This window comes from Nerophis ophidion, linkage group LG01, assembly GCF_033978795.1.
Source record: "Nerophis ophidion isolate RoL-2023_Sa linkage group LG01, RoL_Noph_v1.0, whole genome shotgun sequence".
In the NCBI taxonomy this organism is placed as follows: Eukaryota; Metazoa; Chordata; class Actinopteri; order Syngnathiformes; family Syngnathidae; genus Nerophis; species Nerophis ophidion.
In genome coordinates this window covers 17871882-17894471 of record NC_084611.1, presented here as the reverse complement: position 1 = coordinate 17894471, position 22590 = coordinate 17871882, and the positions used below count along the sequence as shown (strand labels likewise).

The following is a 22590-nucleotide window of genomic DNA, read 5'->3' as shown; positions in this document are numbered from 1 at the left end:
TGTGAAACGGGTTTAAATAGCTCTGTAAGTTGTAAAGGTGGCCGACCTCTGATGCATTTCAGCGGGCGGGCGGTTGCGGTTCTGATCAAATGTTGGTTCGGGTGGACGGCGGGTGGAAGACGACTTTGGTGATGCGGTTGCGGATGATATAATTGCCTATCCGCGCATCTCTAGTCCACACATATCTCTTATGTGTGACCGCCATCTACTGCTCACGCTTAACATTACGCCGTGTACCAAATAAAATAGCTCCGAAGTCGTAGTATTCCGAACATTAGGCGCACCGGGTTATAAAGCGCAGCGTCGATTTTAGAGAAAATGAAAGGATTTTAAGGGCGCCTTTTACGGTACAGGGACTTGTGAGCCGTTGGAGATTTATGATGTCGGAAGAGTTAAAAAAGGAGGGGTGGGGAACATGTCAGGAAAGGTCGGCATTGTTTGCGTGTGGAGTGACGGCGCAGGCAAGGGAGGGGAGGCAACAAAGATGCAGTGTAAAGAGGGGGCGGGCAGAGAGCGCAGGAGCGACTTCATGGAGGAATTCGCCAGCGCGAGTTGGGACGGACTGATTGCACCGTAGCAGGCTGCTGGCGACAGGCGGCCAAAGAAGTGCACTCTGACAGCATCTACCGTGTCACCTACTCACTCCTGGGCAGGTAAGTCAGCAGAAATGATATTTCAAAGTAAAAGTGATGACTACATAGTTTGATATCTTAATGATAGCACTTCATATTTCCACGTCTGACACCGTGTCACCTTGGCGCTTCAAGGTGTTTATCTCAAATGTGTCCGTTTTTGGTTGACGAGTCAAAGCGAGGAGGAGGAAGGGGGAATAGTAAAAGTGAGCTTAAAGAATGCAGTTTATGAGGGCATGACGAGGCACGTCCAGGCAGGCTCAGCATTGCTCTGCATTGTAGGCAACAGGCCGAGGCGTGCTCTTTAGCGCCGCCCTAGTGGCTCCCTTGAAAGCAATCAACCATTTTGTGTGATTAGTTTAACAGTACAGGTTATACAAACCCTGTCTCCATATGAGTTGGGAAATTGTGTTAGATGTAAATATAAACGGAATACAATGATTTGCAAATCATTTTCAACCCATAATAAATTGAATGCACTAAAAAGACAAGATATTTGATGTTCAAACTCATAATCTTTATTTTTTTTTTGCAAATAATAATTAACTTAGAATTTCATGGCTGCAACACGTGCCAAAGTAGTTGGGAAAGGGCATGTTCACCACTGTGTTACATCACCTTTTCTTTTTACAACACTCAATAAACGTTTGGGAAGTGAGGAAACTAATTGTTGAAGCTTTGAAAGTGGAATTCTTTCCCATTCTTGTTTTATGTAGAGCTTCAGTCGTTCAACAGCCCGGGGTCTCCGCTGTCGTGTTTTACGCTTCATAATGCGCCACAAATTTTCGATGGGAGACAGGTCTGGACTTTCAGGCGGGCCAGGAAAGTACCTGCACTCCTTTTTTTACGAAGCCACGCTGTTGAAACACGTGCTGAATGTGGCTTGGCATTGTCTTGCTGAAATAAGCAGGGGCATCCATAAAAAAGACTGTGCTTAGATGGCAGCATATGTTGTTCCAAAACCTGTATGTACCTTTCAGCATTAATGGTGCCTTCACAGATGTGTAAGTTACCCATGCCTTGGGCACTAATGCACCCCCATACCATCACAGATGCTGGCTTTTCAACTTTGTGTCAATAACAGTCTGGATGGTTCGCTTCCCCTTTGGTCCGGATGACACGATGTCGAATATTTCCGAAAAAAATTTAAAATGTGGACTCGTCAGACCACAAAATACTTTTCCACTTTGCATCAGTCCATCTTAGATGATCTCGGGCCCTGAGAAGCCGGCGGCGTTTCCGGATGTTGTTGATAAATGGCTTTCGCTTTGCATAGTAGAGCTTTACCTTGCACTTACAGATGTACCGACAAACTGTATTTAGTGGCAGTGGTTTTCTGAAGTGTTCCTGAGCCCATGTGGTGATATCCTTTAGAGATTGAAGTCGGTTTTTGATACAGTGACGTCTGAGGAATCGAAGGTCACGGTTATTCAATGTTGGTTTCCGGCCATGCCGCTTACGTGGAGTGATTTCTCCAGATTCTCTGAACCTTTTGATGATATTATGGAGCGTAGATGTTGAAGTCCCTAAATTTCTTGCAATTGCACTTTGAGAAACGTTGTTCTTAAACTGTTTGCTCATTCAGTTGTGGACAAAGTGGTGTACCCTCACCCCATCCTTTCTTGTGAAAGACTGTTATGTTCAGAGGGAAGGAGGCGACAACCAGGACAGAACTGCGGTTTTTCAAGGTTTATTTTAAACCTTTGATGAATACGTGACATGTGTATGCTATTCTAAGTGAATGAGTGTGACTATGTGTAATAATAATAATGTAAATGTTACCAAGGGTTGTTGTCTGTGAGTGTTGGTTGTAATCTTTCGTCGTTTCACGAGGGGCAAGACCAAGAGAAAGTTCGTGGACAGGCAATGGATCGTAAGGAGGAGCGAGGCAGCGTGGTCTGGGTCCGAGCAGGGAGGTCGTGGATCGAGGATGGCAGTCAGGAATCCGGTTGGATGTCGAAGGACAAGGCTCGATCCCGGAAGGCTTTGTGAATACACAAAGGGACATGAACCAGGGATACACAGAGAGAGAGCAAAGCAAAGGCGAAGAAATCACGGGGAAGGGAATGGCAGACGTGAAGCTTACGGGAAGGTTAGCGACGTTCTGGCAAAGGTTCCTCGGGTCTGCTGGTCTTAATGCCGATTTCTTTCATCAAGTTCAGGTGTGTCGATTATTGATTGACTACAGGCCCGTTGCTGTGCGGGCGTGCTGCGCTCAGCATGAGTAGGGACGTGTCTGAGTGCGCTGTCAGCGGAAGCGCGTCATGGCGCGCTGTTAGCAGAGGCGGCCGCAGCTTCAGCCGCCAAGAACACGCGGGTTTAACTCCACGTCATTACAGACTGAGAATTTTTTGGGAAGCGGTTTTTATACCCAATCATGGGACCCACCTGTTCCCAATTAGCCTGCACACCTGTGGGATGTTCCAAATAAGTGTTTGATGAGCATTCCTCAACTTTATCAGTAATTATTGCCACATTTCCTAACTTCTTTGTCACGTGTTGCTGGCATCAAATTCCAAAGTTAATGATTATTTGCAAAAAAAAATGTTTACCAATTTGATCATCAAATATGTTGTCTTTGTAGCATAATCAACTAAATATGGGTTGAAAATGATAGGCAAATTATTGTATTCCGTTTATATTTACATTTAACACAATTTCCCAACTCATATGGAAATGGGGTTTGTACATGTCTTCAACTCCACACTGAGCTTGTTCCACCATTTAACTCAGACCTGGGCAAATTAAGGCCCGAGGGCCACATGTGGCCCGTTAAGCTTTTCAATCTGGCCCGCCGGCCATTCCCAAATAATGTTTTATTTTTATTTCGTATTCCATCTTTAAGATGGAAAGTGTAGCTGCCATTATGATATGCAGTCATGTTTTCTAAGTCTTCAACTATACAAAGTATTTCAGTGGTTGGAATATGTGCTTATGGATGATATACCAGTTACTATGGTAATCTAATTATCAATCAATCAATCAATGTTTATTTATATAGCCCTAAATCACTAGTGTCTCAAAGGGCTGCACAAACCACTACGACATCCTCGGTAGGCCCACATAAGGGCAAGGAAAACTCACACCCAGTGGGACGTCGGTGACAATGATGACTATGAGAACCTTGGAGAGGAGGGGGTTTTACTACTTACGTATAAAATACTACACGGTCTAGCTCCATCCTATCTTGCCGATTGTATTGTACCATATGTCCCGGCAAGAAATCTGCGTTCAAAGGACTCCGGCTTATTAGTGATTCCCAAAGCCCAAAAAAAGTCTGTGGGCTATAGAGCGTTTTCATTTCGGGCTCCAGTACTCTGGAATGCCCGCCCAGTAAAAGTTCGAGATGCCACCTCAGTAGAAGCATTTTAGTCCCACCTTAAAACTCATTTGTATACTCTAGCCTTTAAATAGACTCCTTTTCAGACCAGTTGATCTGCCGTTTCTTTTCTTGAGATGTCCCCAGCCGATACACAGGCGAGCAGTACATGGCCATCGGATCGGACCGGACTCCCTCCACAAGGGAGAGTGGAACATAGGAGAAAAAGAAAAGAAACGTCAGATCAACTGGTCTATGGTCATCTAATTAGTTACTATGGTCAACTAATTAGTTACTATGGTAATCTACGTCACAGCAGTTCAGACGAGGCACAAGCAGTGTGTGCGAGAAGCGTTTTCCACAGACGCGGAAGGAGATTTCACAACAAGTTCTAAAGCTTAGTGATGTATCAGATATATCAGATTGTAGGTGGCTTTATTTTGTACCCTTTGCGTTCACATTTCACTGTTTGTTGCATTTTTGTTGCGTTTCACTTGACTCTAAAATGTGTCGATCGAAAGGGGGTGTGGCATTCATATTTTGTCAATATTCAATGTTTTATAGATCATATAAAAATGTAAAATTCCATTGCGTTTTTACGGCGGTTTCTCATAACGTGTTTAGCATTCAATCAGACATTATTGTGAGGTTTTGTATTATTGTCCCTAAAAATAGATATACCGGCCCCCAGACACATTTTTTTTTTAAATGTGGCCCCAAGTCAAAAAAATTATCCAGGCCTGATTTAACTCCTAAAACTGAAATAAGTTTGTATTTTATATTCGTTCTTACTTTACATATTTCAAAAATCAACATCCACTGTAAATTATAGTTTCTCCTCTCAATCGAAATAACCTAAGAATACAAGCTGGAAGGATGGAAAAGGATGAACAAAAACAAAAACGTTTTTGTTTTAATATATTTTCTGTAGAAACACAAACCTTCCTAATTGTTGGAAATCCCACTGTTTATGTTCTACATGGCAGGCACAGTTATGTCCTACCAATTTTAGCGATCCTTGAACTCATCGTAGATTGATTGTTTACATGTACAACTTTCTCTGACGCTACCACAGAAAGGCGTGTTTAATGCCACTCATTCTTTGTCTCATTTTGTCCACCAAACATTTTATGCTGTGCGTGAATGCACAAAGGTAAGCTTTGTGAATGATATTGACATGTTATGGAGTGCTAATCAGGTACAAACCCGTTTCCATGTGAGTTGGGAAATTCTGTTAGATGTAAATATAAATGGAATACAATGATTTGCAAATGCTTTTCAACCCATATTCAGTTGAATATGCTACAAAGACAACATATTTCATGTTCAAACTGGTAAACATTGTTGTTTTTTTTGCAAATAATCATTAACTTTAGAATTTGATGCCAGCAAGACATGACGGAGAATTTGGGAAAGGTGGCAATAAATACTGATAAAGTTGAGGAACACTCATCAAACACTTATATGGAACATCCCACAGGTGTGCAGGCTAATTGGGAACAGGTGGGTGCCATGATTGGGTATAAAAGCAGCTTCCATGAAATGCTAAGTAATTCACAAACAAGGATGGGGTGAGGGTCACCACTTTGTAAGCAAATTGTCGAACAGTTTTAGAACAACATTTCTCAACGAGCTATTGCAAGGAATTGAGGGATTTTACCATCTACGGTCGGTAAAATCATCAAAAATTCAGAGAATCAGGAGAAATCACTGCAAGTTAGCGATGATATTACGGACTTTGATCCCTCAGGCGGTACTGCATCAAAAACGACATCAGTGTGTAAAGGATATCACCACATGGGCTCAGGAACACTTCATACAACCACTGTCAGTAACTACAGTTGGTTGCTACATCTGTAAGTGCAAGTTAAAACTTACTATGCAAAGCCAAACCCATTTATAAAGTTAAGTTAAAGTACCAATGATTATCACACACATACTAGGGGTGTTGAAATGTGTCCTCTGCGTTTGACCCATCCCCTTGATCACCCCCTGGGAAGTGAGGGGATCTTTCTGTGTGGAGTTTGCATGTTCTCCCCGTGACTGTTTGGGTTCCCTCCGGGTACTCCGGCTTCCTCCCACTCCAAAAACATACACCTGGCATAGGTTGATTGGCAACACTAAATTGGCCCTAGTGTGTGAATGTGAGTGTGAATGTTGTCTGTCTATCTGTGTTGGCCCTGTGATGAGGTGGCGACTTGTCAGGGTGTACCCCGCCTTCCGCCCGATTGTAGCTGAGATAGGCACCAGCGCCCCCTGGAACCCCAAAGGGAATAAGCGGTAGAAAATGGATGGATGGACAGTTGTTTACCTTCCAATTACAGTACAGTGGTAAACAATACAAGTTCATATACTTTTAAAGTGTTACTTGCATTATTGTTATGTGTTATAATTACAATAGTGCCTAATTTGCTCAGAGAAAATGCTGAAAATGATCAAATAATTTGTAGGAGAACATATTTACCTGCAAAACGTCAGGTCTAGGTGCGTACCTTTGGAGCTTAGGTCTGTGAAGTAAAAAAAACAAAAATAAAATGTGAAATATATTTATATAGCGCTTTTCTCTAGTGACTCAAAGCGCTTTTTTACATAGTTAAACCCAATATCGAAATTATATTTAAACCAGTGTGGGTGGCACTGGAAGCAGGTGGGTAAAGTGTCTTGCCCAAGGTCTGAGTCTGGTTCCTTTGTGGACGTGGGCTGCACCGGAGCTGTGATGATCCACTGAGAAAGACCAAATAACTGTCCCAAATAGAGCGGCAGTGACGGTCGGGCCCATATTTGGCATTTTGATGTTTATCTGTATCTACCTTTATTTATTAATTTTTTATCGTTATCTGCCTTTTTATTTCATTTTTTATACGACATGTTAACTACATCAACAGATACAATTTGTGTTTAAAGCAGGGGTGTCAAACTCAAATACAGAGTAGGCCAAAATTCTAAACTGAACAAAGCCGCGGGCCAAAGTTGAACAACTTAACATTTTAATAGGGACCCAAACAAGTTTTGCATTGAATATTGAACAAGCAAGGCTTATATAACTTTATATTGACATGCAAAATAGAGTTTTGTTGGTAGCGGGGGTCTATATTGTAGCGTCCCGGAAGAGTTAGTGCTGCATGGGGTTCTGGGTATTTGTTCTGTTGTGTTTATGTTGTGTTACGTTGCGGATGTTCTCCCGAAATGTGTTTGTCATTCTTGTTTGGTGTGGGTTCACAGTGTGGTGTAACAGTGTTAAAGTTGTTTTTACGGCCACCTCAGTGTGACCTATATGGCTGTTGATCAAGTATGCCTTGCATTCACTTGTGTGTGTGTAGAAGCCGCATATATTACGTTACTGGGCCGGCACGCTGTTTGTATGAAGGAAAAGCGGACGTGACGACAGGTTGTAGAGGATGTTAAAAGCAGTACCTTTAAGGCACGCCCCCAATATTGTTTGTCGGGTGGAAATTCGGGAGAATGGTTGCCCCGGGAGATTTTCGGGGGGGGGGGGCACTGAAATTTGGGATTTTCCTGGAAAAATCAGGAGGGTTGCCAAGTATGAAAATTAGCGTTGAATACGGTGATACAGCGGAACCGCCACTGTATAATACCGGCGGCCAGCTCTAATGTTAATTTATTATTGCCTCACGGACCAAATGAAATTACACGGCGGCCAAATTTGGCCCGCGGGCCAGAGTTTGACACCCATGGTTTAAAGAGAAATTAGTGATTAGTGAAGTAGATAAATAATGAATACTGAGCAAGCACCAGCCCTTCTGTTTTAATATAGATGGATGGATGGATGGATGGATGGATGGATAGATAATAGATAGATAGATAGATAGATAGATAGATAGATAGATAGATAGATAGATAGATAGATAGATAGATAGATAGATAGATAGATAGATAGATAGATAGATAGATAGATAGATAGATAGATAGATAGATAGATAGATAGTACTTTATTGGTTCCCTCAGGAAAATTAAAATTCTAGCAGCAGTGTACGGATTTGTCATCAAATTTAAAAGTAAATAATGGGGTTATAAATAGAAACAAATGGAAAAATATTACAATAAGAATAAAAATAAAAAGCAACAAGGATAAAAATAGAACAGTAAAATAAGAATATGACAAGAGAAACTAGACAGTAGTGACCATGTTATGTAAAAGTATTGCACTGTTATTGTTTTGCATCCTCTGTCATACCAGTACCCCCCCTCCTCCCCCCAGTTTTTTCAAATTTTTGGAAAAAAAATAAACTACTCATTGTCAATAATTCTCCCCAAATACATTTTTTGTAACATTTATTTCAGTTCTTGTAAGAATTCTTCTCCGGTGGCCACGCCTCCTTACCTACCTTGCGGTACGTTTTCTTCTGCCTAACTGTCAAAACGTTCATTTTTTTTTTTGCTGGGGGAAATCCAGTTGTTGTCCTTCTTTCCTGGCCCCGTTTTGTTTGTGCTCACCACCGCGACGATTGAGTCGCCCGACAGGCCTCCGTCCGCAGCACTCGGACCGTGGACTGGATAAAGGGACCACGACAAAGATGGACATCCAAACTTTGTGAAAACGTCTCAACAAATAAGAGATTAATAATTTTGGTGTAGAAATCCATATGTGTGAATGTTTGGAGCATTCACACATTAATGATTAAAAAGCCTGGTCCAGCTCTTGACATACAGTATAATATATATTTGTAAATAACTTTTACTGCAAATGAGTATCAGCTCCAAATATCAGTTATTGGCCTCCTTGACTATTAAAGGCCTACTAAAACCCACTACTACCCACCACGCAGTCTGATAGTTTATATATCAATGATGAAATATTAACATTGCAACACATGCCAATACGGCCGGTTTAGTTTACTAAATATCAATTTAAAATTTTGCGCGGAAGTATCATGCTAAAACTTTGTGGTATGATGACGCGTGCGCGTGACGTCACGCATTGTAGAGGACATTTTGTTCCAGCAATGTTTCCAGCTATAAATCATCTCTTTTCATCGCATAATCCCACAGTATTCTGGACTTCTGTGTTGCTGAATCTTTTGCAATTTGTTCAATGAATAATGGAGACGTCAAAGAAGAAAGCTGTAGGTGGGAAGCGGTGTATTGCGGTTGCCTTTGGCAACACAAACACAGCCGGTGTTTCATTTTTTACGTTCCCGAAAGATGTCGGTGAAGCTTTAGTATGGAACAGAGCGGTCAAGCGAACACGGTTGGATTGGACCACGAGCATAAAGTACAGTGTATTATGCGGCGATCGTTTTGAAAGATCGTGTTTCGAAGAGGGTCCCTTGCGAAGGGCAGAGATGGGCATCGCCACCACCCGTCGACTGGTGCTGAAAAAAGTTGCGGGGCCGACCTTCAGGTTGTACAGGTACGACCATATAATCTCACTAAAACACTAGTAACACAGTAAGCAGATAAGGGATTTTCCAGAATTATCCTAGTAAATGTGTCTAATAACATCTGAATCGCTCCCACTGTATAGTCTTTTTTTTTTTCTAGTCCTTCACTCTAACTTTCATCATCCGCAAATCTTTCATCCTCGCTCAAATTAATGGGGAAATTGTCGCTTTCTCTGTCCAATACGGCCGGTTTATTTTACTAAATTACAATTTTACATTGCCCGCGGAGTTTCTTGTTGAAAATGTCGCGGAGTGATGACGCGTTTGTGCATTATTGGTTGGAGGGGACATATTAGCCAGCACCACTTGCGGCTAAAAGTCGTCTCTTTTCATTGCACAGTATTTTGGACATCCGTGTTGCTGAATCTTTTGCAATTTTATCAATTAATAATGGAGAAGTCAAAGTAGAAAGATGGAGTTGGGAAGCTTCAGCCTTTAGCCACACAAACACACGGTGATTCCTTGTTTAAAATTCCCGGAGGTGAAGCTTTACTATGGATCAGAGCGGTCAAACGAACATGAATCCAGACCACTTGTCAACCGACAGGTTTCGGTGAAAAAATTGTGGTAAAAAGTCGGCCTTTTACCGGGGATCAGCGGAGCTGGCGCCGTCCATGCAGCTGCCGTCGACTTCCCTCAGAGACTGGCGTCAAGACACCCGTGGACGCACCCCTCCAACTATCAGGTACTATTTAACTCACTAAAACACTAGCAACACAACAGAAAGATAAGGGATTTCCCAGGATTATCCTATTAAATGTGTCTAAAAACATCGAATCGTTCCCAATGCAATCGCCTTTTTTTTTGGTCTTTTTTTTTTTGTAGTCCTTCACTATCAATATCCTCATCCACGAATCTTTCATCCTCGCTCAAATTAATGGGGAAATTGTCGATTTCTCGGTCCAAATAGCTCTTGATGCTAGAGAATCCCATTATAAACAATGTGAGGACGTGAGGAGCCCTCACCCTTGTGACTTCATCGTCTGCTACTTCCGGTAAAGGCAAGGCCTTTTTATTAGCGACCAAAATTTGCGAACTTTATCGTGGATGTTCTCTACTAAATCCTTTCAGCAAAAATATGGCAATATCGCGAAATGATCAAGTTTGACACATAGAATGGACCTGCTATCCCCGTTTAAATACTCATCTGTATACTCTAGCCTTTAAATAGACCTCCTTTTTAGACCAGTTGATCTGCCGCTTCTTTTCTTTCTCCTATGTCCCCCCCTCCCTTGTGGAGGGGGTCCGGTCCGATGACCATGGATGAAGTACTGGCTGTCCAGAGTCGAGACCCAGGATGGACCGCTCGTCGGGACCCAGGATGGACCGCTCGCCTGTACCGATTGGGGACATCTCTACGCTGCTGATCCGCCTCCGCTTGAGATGGTCTCCTGTGGACGGGACTCTCGCTGCTGTCTTGGATCCGCTTTGAACTGAACTCTCGTGGCTGTGTTGGAGCCACTATGGATTGAACTTTCACAGTATCATGTTAGACCCGCTCGACATCCATTGCTTTCGGTCCCCTAGAGGGGGGGGGGGTTGCCCACATCTGAGGTCCTCTCCAAGGTTTTTCATAGTCAGCATTGTCACTGGCGTCCCACTGGATGTGAATTCTCCCTGCCCACTGGGTGTGAGTTTTCCTTGCCCTTTTGTGGGTTCTTCCGAGGATGTTGTAGTCGTAATGATTTGTGCAGTCCTTTGAGACATTTGTGATTTGGGGCTATATAAATAAACATTGATTGACTGATTGATTGATTAATTAAATAAGAAAATCTAATTTCAGTAGGCCTTTAATAATCAGTATCGGCCCAGAAAAAAAAAATTGGTCGATCTCTACTCCTATATTCTGTGATGGGAGTGAGAGGACCCCTGTAATGGTCTATCAAAAAGGTCAAATAGCTTTTGACCTGTAAAGTATCGCCGGAGGTTCATTTTTCCGAGGGGCTTCCCCCCCAAAAAAACACCACACACACACCAGAATATGAGCTGACTGTGCGTCCTCCTCCTCCTACATTCATGCCGCCTGGACAGATTAGGAGGTGGGAGGACGGTTATGCTCTGGAACGACAACCTTATCACTCGCTCCTCAGCTTGCAGGGTCATAGGGCCCCCCCGTGCCAGGGAAGACCTCATTCTTCACTGGACCTATAATAACATGTGTGTGTGTGTGTGTGTGTGTGTGTGTTTGTGTGTGTTCCTGTATTTCCATCCTTCTTGAGACATCAACAAGGAAAAGTACCTTCCATATGAGGACCGGTAAACAAGTTAGGACCGAAATCATGGTCCCAATACGGAAAACCATTGCATCTAATAGAGAGCCAAATACTGGAGTCCGTGAACATTGCTCCAAAGTAAGGATTGTTTTTTGTGTTAATTTAATGTGCATGCAAACGTAAACATTGACAGTTGCAAAGGCAGCAATATATGACAAAATAAGACAAAAGAAGATAAAAGAAGAATAAGATAAAAAAAAAGTACTTCCCTATTCATCCCCGAAAAAACCTGTACAATAAGCACATTAGTAGGTTGTGAGTTCAAATCCCGGCTGAGTCATATCAAAGACTATAAAAATGGGACCCATTACCTCCCTGCTTGGCACTCAGCATCAAGGGTTGGAATTGGGGGTTATATCACCAAAAATGATTACCGGGCGTGGCACCGCTGCTGCTCACTGCTCCCCTCACCTCCCAGGGGATGATTAAGGGCGATGGGTCAAATGCAGAGAATAATTTCGCCACACCTAGTGTGTGTGTGATAATCATTGGTACTTTAACGTTAACTTTAAAGTTGGTAGGGTTGGAATAGCTCGGTTGGTGGAGCGGCCGTGCCAGCAACTTGAGGGTTGCAGGTTCGATCCCCGCTTCCGCCATCTTAGTCACTGCCGTTGTGTCTTTGGGCAACACACTTTACCCGCCTGCTCCCAGTGCCACCCACACTGGTTTAAAATGTAACTTAGATATTGGGTTTCACTATGTAAAGCGCTTTGAGTCACTAGAGAAAAAGCGCTATATAAATATAGTTCACTTCACTTCACTTTAATTACAAAAACCAAAAAATAGAGATCTCATTTGCACACCTGGTGGGGAAATCTATTAAAACGAGGCTGGATCCAGGGAGGAGGGAGTTTTCAAATTGACTGTGTGTCGGTTTTAAAAGTGCTCCCCCTCTAGTCAACATATGAAATAACAAGTGTGTGTAAATAGTTGAAGTGCTCCCTCTACTGGCCACGCCCGAGAATCATTTTTGGTGTTTTTTTTGGGGTGATTTTACCCCCAATTCCAACCCTTGATGCTAAGTGCCAAGCAGGGAAGTAATGGGTCCCATATTTATAGTCTTTGGTATGACCCAGCCGGGGTTTGAACTCACAACCTGCCGATCTCAGGGCGGACACTGTAACCACTAGGCCACTGAGTATAGCTCGCTGGATAGAGTGGCCGTGCCAGCAATTTGAGGGTTGCAGGTTCGATTCCCGCTTCCGCCATCCTAGTCACTGCCGTTGTGTCCTTGGGCAAGACACTTTACCCACCTGCTCCCAGTGCCACCCACACGTGTTTAAATGTAACTTAGATATTGGGTGTCACTATGTAAAAAGCGCTTTGAGTCATTAGAGAAAAGCGCTATATAAATATAGTTCACTTCACTTCACTTTAATTACAAAAACCAAAAAATTGAGATCTCATTTGCACACCTGGTGGGGAAATCTATTAAAACGAGGGTGGATCCAGAGAGGAGGGAGTTTTCAAATTGACTGTGTGTCGGTTTTAAAAGTGCTCCCCCTCTAGTCAACATATGAAATAACAAGTGTGTGTAAATATTTGAAGTGCTCCCTCTTCTGGCCATGCCCGAGAATCATTTTTGGTGGGTTTTTTTGTGATTTTACCCCCAATTCCAACCCTTGATGCTAATTGCCAAGCAGGTAGGTAATGGGTCCCATATTTATAGTCTTTGGTATCGATTGTAGCTGAGATAGGCGCCAGCGCCCCCCGCGACCCCGAAAGGGAATAAGCGGTAGAAAATGGATGGATGGTATGACACAGCCGGGGTTTGAACTCACAACCTATCGATCTCAGGGCGGACACTGTAACCACTAGGCCACTGAGTAGGTTCTAATGGTGGTGAAATCCATCAAAATTTGGGTTGTCCAAAAAAGGAGGGATTTTTTGAAAAGTGCTCCACCTCTGGTCAACATATGACATAGCAAGTGTGTGTAAGAAATTGAAATGTGCCCCCTTTGGCCAAAATTAATTTGAAAACAAAACAAAACAATTACAAGCAAAAAAAAATAATTAAAAGCTTACCTTTTTCATATTTGCATTTATATGTATACATTATTAATGTTGTAAATACAAATCTTTCTATATCTACAAAGGGTGGTTGTAAAGAGGTAGGCATATGTGTGTGTGTGTGTGTGTGTGTGTGTGTGTGTGTGTGTGTGTGTGTGTGTGTGTGTGTGTGTGTGTGTGTGTGTGTGTGTGTGTGTGTGTGTGTGTGTGTGTGTGTGTGAGAGGGTAAAGTGCTGATTTTTCTTGGAGAAACTTAATGTGTAATTTGTGCCTCCAAGGGGGTAATCATGCAAAGGCGGCCTGCAATTAGTAAGCAATTCAAAAGGTGTGTAATAAATGTTGAGAAATATACCCGTAACACTTTCACCTGATGTTTTCGCTCAGTGAAGTCAATATTTGACGTTACCGAGCTACCGGATTTAATGTAAGGATATAAGCAGAGGTGGCTAGAGTAGACCAAGAATGTACTGAAGGGGCCACATAGAGTGAAATGAATTTGGCCGAGGGCCGGCCTACCTATTTGTGTGTATACAGTATGCAAACACACAGTATATATATATATATATATATACACATATATATATATATATATATATATATGAGTGTGTGTGTGTGTGTGTGTGCATATTTTCCACAGGTACACACACACAGACATATATATATATATGTATATATATATATATATATATATATACACACGTACAACTCTTTGTCACAGACAATGCAGCACTCTTTAGTGTGTAACGCTTTGTCATGGTCGCTCCACACACGCCTGGCGCGCTCCCGCCCGTCACCGTGGGCGCCCGCCGTGACGATCTGCTCGTCTGCTCTAAGTCGCTGAAGCCCCATTCATGTTCCAGCTCCTTTACAATGCACTAAAAGGATTAGCCAATTAGACGCTATTTCACATTGTGTGTGTGTGTGTGTGTGTGTGTGTGTGGGGGTGTGTGTGTGTGTGTGTGTGTGTGTGTGTGTGTGTGTGTGTGTGTGTGTGCCCAACCCCCAACCCCCATTTTGTCATGTATGACACATTTGTGCTGCCAGCATTTTCGTTTGTGTCAGTACCTTTTTGGGGTTATCAACATTTTATTTCTTCAGTGTTATTATTGTGTAATTAATGTTTTATTAATGATACAGTACAGAACCCATCCCCCAAGTATGTCAAAATCTCCCCAAGCTTGTCCCAATCTTTTGTGCTTCAAAAATGTTCGTCTGTGCCATTGTTTTTGTTTAGTCTGTTATGAACGTGTAATTAACATGTTATAAATCATGACTATTCCCCCCCCAACCCCGCCAACTGTGTCAAAATCGACAGGAACTTGTCCCAATCATGTATGCTATGTTTGTACTGCAAATATTTTTTGTTTGCGCCAATACGTATTTTTAGGTTATTAACATTTTTTGTTATTAATATGTAATTAACATGTTATAAATTAGACCCCCACCCACCCAAATCCCCCAAACTTGTCCCAATCCTTTGTGCAATATTTGTGCTGCAAATATTTTCATTTCTGCCTTTACCATTTTTAATTTCATTTTTCATGTTTTTATGTTATTATTGTGTAATTAATATGTTATTTATCTTAAACTAGAGACCCCCCACTCTTTCTCCCAACAATGTCAAAATCCCCCCAAACTTGTCCCAATCATTTGTGCTACATTTGTGCTGCAAACATTTTCATTTGTGCCGTTACAAGTTTTACATAGGGTCACATTTCATGTTTTAATGTTGGGTTTGTGTAATTAATGTGTTATTAATCACAAACTACAGAGCCCATACCCTTTACTATGTCGAAATCTCCCCAAACTTTTCCCAATCTTTTGTTCTTCAAAAATGTTTGTCTGTGCCTTTGATTTTGTTAATTAACGCGTAATTATGTATATGTATTTTAGGTTATTACCATTTTTGTTATTAATGTGTAATTAACCTGTTGTAAATTAGACACCCTCCCCCCACCCAAGTCCCCCAAACTTTTCCCAATCCTTTGTGCTACATTTGTGCTGAAAACATTTTCATTTCTGCCATTACAAGTTTTAAGTTCACTTTTCATGTTTTTATGTTATTATTGTGTAATTAATGTGTTATTAATCTTAAACTAAAGACCCCCCATTCTTTCTCCCAACTATGTCAAAATCCCCCCAAACTTGTCCCAATCATTTGTGCTACATTTTTGCTGCAAACATTTTCATTTCTGCCATTACAAGTTTTAAGTTCATGTTTTATGTTTTTATGTTATTATTGTGTAATTAATGTGTTATTAAAAATTATTTAGAACGTCTAACCGATCCAACAATGTCAAAATCCCCACAAACTGGTCCCAATCATTTGTGCTACATTTGTGCTGCAAACAATTTCATTTGTGCCATTACAAGTTTTACATAGGGTCACGTTTCATGTTTTAATGTTGGTTTTGTGTAATTAATGTTTTATTAATCACAAACTACAGAGCTCATACCCTTTAATACGTCAAAATCTCCCCGAACTTGTCCCAATCTTTTGTGCTTCAAAAATGTTTGTCCGTGCCTTTGTTTTTGTTAATTAACGCGTAATTATGTATACCTATTTTAGGTTATTAGCATTTTTCTTATTAATGTGTAATTAACCTGTTGTAAATTAGACCCCCCCCCCCCACCCACCCAAGTCCCCCAAACTTGTCCCAATCCTTTGTGCTACATTTGTGCTGCAAACATTCTCATTTCTGCCATTACACATTTTAAGTTCACTTGTCATGTTTTTATGTTATTATTGTGTATTTAATGTGTCATCAATCTTAAACTATAGACCCCCCACTCTTTCCCCCAACTATGTCAAAATCCCCCCCAAACTTTTCCCAATCATTTGTGCTAAATTTCTGCTGTAAACATTTTCATTTCTGCCATTACAAGTTTTAAGTTCATGTTTTATGTTTTTATGTTATTATTGTGGAATTAATGTGTTATTAAAAATGAATTAGAACCTCTAACCGATCCAACAATGTCAAAATCCCCCCCAAACTGGTCCCAATCATTTGTGCTACATTTGTGCTGCAAACATTTTAATTTGTGCCATTACAAGTTTTATGTAGGGTCACGTTTCATGTTTTGATGTTGTTTTTGTGTAATTAATGTGTTATTAATCACAAACTACAGAGCCCATACCCTTTACTATGTCGAAATCTCCCCAAACTTTTCCCAATCTTTTGTGCTTCAAAAATGTTTGTCTGTGCCTTTGTTTTTGTTAATTAACGCGTAATTATGTATATTTATTTTAGGTTATTACCATTTTTGTTATTAATGTGTAATTAACCTGTTGTAAATTAGACACCCTCCCCCCACCCAAGTCCCCCAAACTTTTCCCAATCCTTTGTGCTACATTTGTGCTGCAAACATTTTCATTTCTGCCATTACAAGTTTTAAGTTCACTTTTCATGTTTTTATGTTATTATTGTGTAATTAATGTGTTATTAATCTAAAACTAGAGACCCCCCACTCTTTCTCCCAACTATGTCAAAAGCCCCCCCAAACTTGTCCCAATCATTTGTGCTACATTTCCGCTGCAAACATTTTCATTTCTGCCATTACAAGTTTTAAGTTCATGTTTTATGTTTTTATGTTATTATTGTGTAATTAATGTGTTATTAAAAATTAATTAGAACCTCTAACCGATCCAACAATGTCAAAATCCCCACAAACTGGTCCCAATCATTTGTGCTACATTTGTGCTGCAAACATTTTCATTTGTGCCATTACAAGTTTTACATAGGGTCACGTTTCATGTTTTAATGTTGTTTTTGTGTAATTAATGTTTTATTAATCACAAACTACAGCACCCTTACCCTTTAATATGTGAAAATCTCCCCAAACTTGTCCCAATCTTTTGTGCTTCAGAAATGTTTGTCTGTGCCTTTGTTTTTGTTAATTAACGTGTAATCATGTATATGTATTTTAGGTTATTACCATTTTTGTTATTAATGTGTAATTAACCTGTTGTAAATTAGACCCCCCTCTCCACCCAAGTCCCCCAAACTTGTCCCAATCCGTTGTGCTACATTTGTGCTGCAAACATTTTCATTTCTGCCATTACAAGTTTTTAAGTTCACATTTCATGTTTTTAATGTTATTTTTGTGTAATTAATGTGTTATTAATCTAAAACTAGAGACCTCCCACTATTTCTCCCAACTATGTCAAAATCCCCCCCAAACTTGTCTCAATCATTTGTGCTACATTTCTGCTGCAAACATTTCCATTTCTGTCATTACAAGTTTTAAGTTCATGTTTCATGTTTTTACATTATTATTGTGTAATTAATGTGTTATTAAAAATGAATTAGAACCTCTAACCGATCCAACAATGTCAAAATCCCCCCAAACTGGTCCCAATCATTTGTGCTACATTTGTGCTGCAAACATTTTCATTTGTGCCATTACAAGTTTTACGTAGGGTCACGTTTCATGTTTTAATGTTGTTTTTGTGTAATTAATGTGTTATTAATCACAAACTACAGAGCCCATACCCTTTACTATGTCGAAATCTCCCCAAACTTTTCCCAATCTTTTGTGCTTCAAAAATGTTTTTCTGTGCTATTGTTTTTGTTAATTAACGCGTAATTATGTATACATATTGTAGGTAATTAGCAATTTTGTTATTAATGTGTAATTAACCTGTTATAAATTAGACCCACCCACCCCCACCCAAGTCCCCCAAACTTGTCCCAATCCTTTGTGCTACATTTGTGCTGCAAACATTCTCATTTCTGCCATTACAAGTTTTAAGTTCACTTGTCATGTTTTTATGTTATTATTGTGTAATTAATGTGTTATTAATCTTAAACTAGAGACCCCCCACTCTTTCTCCCAACTATGTCAAAATCCCCCCCAAACTTGTCCCAATCATTTGTGCTACATTTCTGCTGCAAACATTTTCATTTCTGCCATTACAAGTTTTTTTTCTCCTCTCTGAGCTGCAACCTTATCGTGGTAGAGGAGTTTGCGTGTCCCAATGATCCTAGGAGCTATGTTGTCCGGGGGCATAAAGCCCCCTGGTAGGGTCTCCCAAGGCAAACAGGTTCTAGGTGAGGGATCAGACAAAGAGCAGCTCGAAGACCTTTATGAAGAAGAAACATCATGGACCCAGATTTCCCTCGCCCGGACGCGGGTCACCGGGGCCCCCCTCTGGAGCCAGGCCCGGAGGTGGGGCACGATGGCGAGCGCCTGGTGGCCGGGCCTGTTCCCATGGGGCCCGGCTGGACACAGCCCGAAGAGGCAACGTGGGTCACCCCTCCAATGGGCTCACCACCCATAGCAGGGGCCATAGAGGTCGGGTGCATTGTGAGCTGGGCGACAGCCAAAGGCAGGGCACTTGGCGGTCCGATCCTCGGCTACAGAAGCTAGCTCTTGGGACGTGGAACGTCACGTCACTGGGGGGGAAAGAGCCTGAGCTAGTGCGCGAAGTCGAGAAATTCCGGCTGGATATAGTCGGACTCACTTCGACGCACAGCAAGGGCTCTGGAACCACTTCTCTCGAGAGGGATTGGACCCTCTTCCACTCTGGCGTTGCCGGCAGTGAGAGGCGACGGGCTGGGGTGGCAATTCTTGTTTCCCCCCGGCTCAAAGCCTGTACGTTGGAGTTCAACCCGGTGCATGAAAGGGTAGCCTCCCTCCGCCTTCGGGTGGGGGGACGGGTCCTGACTGTTGTTTGTGCTTATGCACCAAACAGCAGTTCAGAGTACCCACCCTTTTTGGGAACGCTCGAGGGAGTACTGGAAAGTGCTCCCCCGGGTGATTCCCTTGTCCTACTGGGAGACTTCAACGCTCATGTTGGCAACGACAGTGAAACCTGGAGAAGCGTGATTGGGAAGAATGGCCGCCCGGATCTGAACCCGAGTGGTGTTTTGTTATTGGACTTTTGTGCTCGTCACGGATTGTCCATAACAAACACCATGTTCAAGCATAAGGGTGTCCATATGTGCACTTGGCACCAGGACACCCTAGGCCGCAGTTCCATGATCGACTTTGTAGTTGTGTCATCGGATTTGCGGCCTCATGTTATGGACACTCGGGTGAAGAGAGGGGCGGAGCTTTCTACCGATCACCACCTGGTGGTGAGTTGGCTGCGATGGTGGGGGAGGATGCCGGACAGACCTGGGAGGCCCAAACGCATTGTGAGGGTTTGCTGGGAACGTCTGGCAGAGTCTCCTGTCAGACAACGTTTCAATTCCCACCTCCGGAAGAACTTTGAACATGTCACGAGGGAGGTGCTGGACATTGAGTCCGAGTGGACCATGTTCCGCACCTCTATTGTCGAGGCGGCAGATCGGAGCTGTGGCCGCAAGGTAGTTGGTGCCTGTCGGGGCGGCAATCCTAAAACCCCTTGGTGGACACCAGCGGTGAGGGATGCCGTCAAGCTGAAGAAGGAGTCCTATCGGGTCCTTTTGGCTCATAGGACTCCGGAGGCAGTGGACAGGTACCGACAGGCCAAGCGGTGTGCAGCTTCAGCGGTCGCGGAGGGAAGAGTTCGGGGAAGCCATGGAAAACGACTTCCGGACGGCTTCGAAGCGATTCTGGACCACCGTCCGCCGCCTCAGGAAGGGGAAACAGTGCACTATCAACACCGTGTATGGTGCGGATGGTGTTCTGCTGACCTCGACTGCGGATGTTGTGGATAGGTGGAAGGAATACTTCGAAGACCTCCTCAATCCCACCAACACGTCTTCCTATGAGGAAGCAGTGCCTGGGGAATCTGTGGTGGACTCACCTATTTCTGGGGCTGAGGTCGCTGAGGTAGTTAAAAAGCTCCTCTGTGGCAAGGCCCCAGGGGTGGACGAGATCCGCCCGGAGTTCCTTAAGGCTCTGGATGCTGTGGGGCTGTCTTGGTTGACAAGACTCTGCAGCATCGCGTGGACATCGGGGGCGGTACCTCTGGATTGGCAGACCGGGGTGGTGGTTCCTCTCTTTAAGAAGGGGGATCGGAGGGTGTGTTCCAACTATCGTGGGATCAAACTCCTCAGCCTTCCCGGTAAGGTTTATTCAGGTGTACTGGAGAGGAGGCTACGTCGGATAGTCGAACCTCGGATTCAGGAGGAACAGTGTGGTTTTCGTCCTGGTCGTGGAACTGTGGACCAGCTCTATACTCTCGGCAGGGTTCTTGAGGGTGCATGGGAGTTTGCCCAACCAGTCTACATGTGCTTTGTGGACTTGGAGAAGGCATTCGACCGTGTCCCTCGGGAAGTCCTGTGGGGAGTGCTCAGAGAGTATGGGGTATCGGACTGTCTTATTGTGGCGGTCCGTTCCCTGTACGATCAGTGCCAGAGCTTGGTCCGCATTGCCGGCAGTAAGTCGAACACATTTCCAGTGAGGGTTGGACTCCGCCAAGGCTGTCCTTTGTCACCGATTCTGTTCATAACTTTTATGGACAGAATTTCTAGGCGCAGTCAAGGCGTTGAGGGGTTCCGGTTTGGTAACCGCAGGATTAGGTCTCTGCTTTTTGCAGATGATGTGGTCCTGATGGCTTCATCTGACCGGGATCTTCAGCTCTCGCTGGATCGGTTCGCAGCCGAGTGTGAAGCGACCGGAATGAGAATCAGCACCTCCAAGTCCGAGTCCATGGTTCTCGCCCGGAAAGGGGTGGAGTGCCATCTCCGGGTTGGGGAGGAGACCCTGCCCCAAGTGGAGGAGTTCAAGTACCTAGGAGTCTTGTTCACGAGTGAGGGAAGAGTGGATCGTGAGATCGACAGGCGGATCGGTGCGGCGTCTTCAGTAATGCGGATGTTGTACCGGTCCGTTGTGGTGAAGAAGGAGCTGAGCCGGAAGGCAAAGCTCTCAATTTACCGGTCGATCTACGTTCCCATCCTCACCTATGGTCATGAGCTTTGGGTCATGACCGAAAGGATAAGATCACGGGTACAAGCGGCCGAAATGAGTTTCCTCCGCCGTGTGGCGGGGCTCTCCCTTAGAGATAGGGTGAGAAGCTCTGCCATCCGGGAGGAACTCAAAGTAAAGCCGCTGCTCCTTCACATCGAGAGGAGCCAGATGAGGTGGTTCGGGCATCTGGTCAGGATGCCACCCGAACGCCTCCCTAGGGAGGTGTTTAGGGCACGTCCAACCGGTAGGAGGCCACGGGGAAGACCCAGGACACGTTGGGAAGACTATGTCTCCCGGCTGGCCTGGGAACGCCTCGGGATCCCCCGGGAAGAGCTAGACGAAGTGGCTGGGGAGAGGGAAGTCTGGGTTTCCCTGCTTAGGCTGTTGCCCCCGCGACCCGACCTTGGATAAGCGGAAGATGATGGATGGATGGATGGATGGCATTACAAGTTTTAAGTTCATGTTTTATGTTTGTATGTTATTATTGTGGAATTAATGTGTTATTAAAAATTAACTAGAACCTCTAACCGAACCAACAATGTCAAAATCCCCCCCAAACTAGTCCCAATCATTTGTGCTAAATTTGTGCTGCAAACATTTTCATTTGTGCCATTACAAGTTTTACGTAGGGTCACGTTTCATGTTTTAATGTTGTTTTTGTGTAATTAATGTGTTATTAATCACAAACTACAGAGCCCATACCCTTTACTATGTCAAAATCTCCCCAAACTTGTCCCAATTTTTGTGCTTCAAAAATGTTTTTCTGTGCCATTTTTTGGGTTAATTAACGCATAATTATGTATACATATTGTAGGTAATTAGCAATTTTGTTATTAATGTGTAATTAACCTGTTGTAAATTAGACACCCTCCCCCCACCCAAGTCCCCCAAACTTTTCCCAATCCTTTGTGCTATATTTGTGCTGCAAACATTCTCATTTCTGCCATTACAAGTTTTAAGTTCACTTGTCATGTTTTTATGTTATTATTGTGTAATTAATGTGTTATTAATCTTAAACTAGAGACCCCCCACTCTTTCCCCCAACTATGTCAAAATCCCCCCCAAACTTTTCCCAATCATTTGTGCTACATTTCTGCTGTAAACATTTTCATTTC

At 43.0% G+C, this 22590-nt stretch overlaps 1 protein-coding gene across 4 annotated transcripts in view; it reads left to right on the top strand.

The window, feature by feature from the left end:
- Window positions 1–493: 493 nt before the first annotated feature.
- The window catches only part of lzts1 (leucine zipper, putative tumor suppressor 1), a 96168-nt gene continuing 74071 nt past the window's right edge, over window positions 494–22590 (top strand). For 2 of the 4 annotated variants that reach the window (XM_061897684.1, XM_061897650.1), the window contains exon 1: window positions 494–653. The gene's annotated coding sequence lies outside the window, so the exon portion shown is untranslated. The remainder of the gene's footprint in view (window positions 654–22590) is intronic. The other 2 variants (XM_061897668.1, XM_061897659.1) reach the window with 1 other exon arrangement.